The sequence below is a fragment of the Mastomys coucha genome, unplaced genomic scaffold, assembly GCF_008632895.1.
Source record: "Mastomys coucha isolate ucsf_1 unplaced genomic scaffold, UCSF_Mcou_1 pScaffold1, whole genome shotgun sequence".
In the NCBI taxonomy this organism is placed as follows: Eukaryota; Metazoa; Chordata; class Mammalia; order Rodentia; family Muridae; genus Mastomys; species Mastomys coucha.
Genome location: NW_022196891.1, coordinates 13,902,947 through 13,906,073, shown reverse-complemented (window position 1 = coordinate 13,906,073; position 3,127 = coordinate 13,902,947). Strand labels below are relative to the sequence as shown.

Genomic DNA, 3,127 nt, shown 5'->3' with positions numbered 1-3,127 from the left:
AGTGTTTGTGTGCATTTTTATATCTGCATTTATAAAGCAATGAGGAGAGAGAGAGAGGAGAGAGAGAGAGAGAGAGAGAGAGAGAGAGAGAGAGAGAGAGAGAGAGAGAGAAAGAAGAGGAGGAGAGAGGGAGAATATGAATGGATCTTTTGTTCAAATACTTAACAATGTTCAAAATTTAAATTTAATATTCAGTCAAATCCAAGACCAAGCTAAAGCTGTATGATGCCATATGTTAAACGTCTGTGGTACAAGGCACCATATGTGATAAAGGTAACAAGGAAGCCATGAATTAGATTTCCTAATTAAATATCAATGCCTAAGGTGAAGACAAAATGATCTTCATGTTGTACATTAAGATGTGGTTGAAGGCACTTACGTGACTTCGTACCCATAATTTCACACATTGTAATTTTGTGCACTGATTGGAAAAAGAAAATAGTTTTGGGACATTTTGAAAAGCACATTTCAGACTTCATTCTTTCAGTTTTAGTTAAATCTTCTTGTCCCCACAGCCTTACGTGTCTCAGTATATCATCCCTGGTACTCGTGTTATTTGGGGAGGCTGTGGAACCTTTAGGTAACAGAACATCGCTGGAGGAAGTAGGTCACAGTGGCTGGACCTCGGAATGTCATGAGCTGGCCCCACTTCTCTCTCATTTCCATCCTTTGAATGCTGACACAACGTAACAGATCACGCTGATGCTTCTGAATGAGTTAGCTGGTAAGGCATCACATTGTTCTATAGCTCATGTGTGATAAAGAAGCTTCAAGATTTATGGATGCTCTTCAGTTCACCTGTGATGGATAAAATAATAATCATAGCTTTGAGTATAGTATGCGTATGTTTCTGGGTCTGTGTTGTGTCAAACACACCAAGAACAAGAAATGTGCTAAGTCATAATACTCAGCAGAGTTAATTGTCAAGTCAGGGTACATCTTCCAGAAAGGCTGAACTGTGAAAGAACAACCCACACCGCATGTGGCCAGCTCCAGCCCACAGGGTGCTGTCCTGGATTGAATACAAAGAAGAAAGTGAGCTGAGCCACACTATTCATGTCAGGATTGGTGACTGTGGATGCTATGTGACCAGCTGTGAGCACCACTATTCACGTCAGGATTGGTGACTGTGGATGCCATTTGACCAGCTGTCCCTCACGCCCCATGCTGTGACTATGTCACCATGAAGAACTTTACCTCTGACTTATGAGACAACAAAACCCAAAGCCTGCCTTCCTTGGGTTGCTTTTCTCAGGCATTATGTTGCAATGATGATAAAATTATATATTATACCCTAGAATTATATATTATACCCTAGGTGTGCCTAAGTGGTGCAGAGCAGTTTTCCACTGAAAATTTAATCATTAAATGGCTTAGTCACCTCTAAAACTCCTAAAAGCATTTTAATAAATTATTTGACTAACATTTTATTTAAGTATTTGGAGTCAAAGCTATAAATATAATTTAACATATAATTGAATTTTTAGATGTTACATATAAAATTAAGGATATGAGGCTATTAATATTTCGTTCATGAAATTCTCATGTACCTTAAAGTATTTGATTGCTGCTTTTAAAAATGTAATGATTGAATATTGAGATACAATTCTTCAACATTATTTTAGTTAAAGCCATGAACTTCACTGCACTATCAATTCTGTATTATATCAATACTACATTTTAAGACCGAGTATTGCTCTTGTGTGTGGGGAATAATGCAGGTGTAGCATACAAGCATGTATGTGGCATATCTGTAAATTAACATTGCACAGCTTTGTAGTGTATATCTGCAGTGGAGTGTACATGCATGTGTGTATGGTATGTGCAGGTATGTGTTTATGTACATGATCATGCCAGGACAATGCTGGGTGACACTATCTGTAGGGAGACATGAACAGAGGTTTACATACCAAAGGTGGAGAACCAAGGACAGACCAAATTCCAGCTTGGTGAAGAAATGACTTTTATTGGAAATATTTAGAGGTATGTGGGTGTGGAGCTACTTACAGGGGCAGAAGTACCTCCAAGATAGCTGTGTAACCAAAGCTTACCCTGAGGTGAGCAGCTCAGTAAAACTTGAACCTTGAACCTCACTGTATGACTTGTGGGCAGTTCAACACGCCACAGAGCATCTCTCCTAGACAATTCAGTTGCTTTCAGCCTCTTCTAGGCATCTGTGCTTGTCTGAAAGTATCTCCTAGTAGTGTTTGCTGCTTATATATGCTTGGGGAGGGAGGAGTCTACTCAATCTGGTCAGTTTTAGGGGCATTCCGAGGGTTTTGAAATATTTGCTTTCTGAGTTTTAAGGAGCTTCCACAGAGGGTGGAGTATTTTACCCTCTTTAGAACATCCCGATGCTAAAAGAACTTCCATCAAACCTGATGTGCTTTAACTCAGAGGAAATTGGAACTCTGACATGCCCGTGCATGGAGGTCAGAGAAGATGTAAATGTCCTGTTCACTTCATTCCTTTGAGACAGAGTTTCTGGAGTTTCTGGTGTGGAGTGTGATGTTGCATGCTTTTAATCCCAGGACTTGAAAGGGAGAGGCAGGAGGTTCTCTGTGAGTTCAAGGCTGGCCTGATCTACAAAGAAAGTCCAGGATTTCCAGGGCTTGTTACACAGAGAAACCCTGCCTCAAAACACACACACACACACACACACACACACACACACACACACACACACACACACACATAGATAGAGAGACACACAGACACACAGACACACACACACACACACACATGCAGACACACACACAATATACAAGGAAGCTAACAAAATAAGACAGGTTTTCTGCCCCTATACTGGAGCTCTGTTAGTATGTAGAGATTCAAAATTATGTTCTTGTGTTTTGAATGATCCTTTTATCTACTTAGTCATGACTCCAGGCCAAGATTAAGTACTGTTTATTGATCTTTCCTAAAATAATATTAAATATTAAATAAATTATAATTAATTATATTTAATTTTATTATATTACATTTTAATTAAAGTAAATTAAATATTATTCAGTATTAATATTAAATATTACTCAGTACACAATGCAGTTTCAATAGTAATTTTGTAAATTTTGTTTTGTCATAGAATATCTTGTTTTCTCCATCTATGGTAATTGAGAGTTTTGCT

The 3,127-nt window shown here is 38.4% G+C and overlaps 1 long non-coding RNA gene across 1 annotated transcript in view; it reads left to right on the top strand.

Moving 5' to 3' along the window:
* The first annotated feature begins 458 nt into the window (after positions 1-458).
* The window catches only part of LOC116069919, a 29,795-nt gene continuing 27,126 nt past the window's right edge, over positions 459-3,127 (top strand). The window contains exon 1 of the long non-coding RNA XR_004110212.1: positions 459-724. This is a non-coding gene — a long non-coding RNA (uncharacterized LOC116069919). The remainder of the gene's footprint in view (positions 725-3,127) is intronic.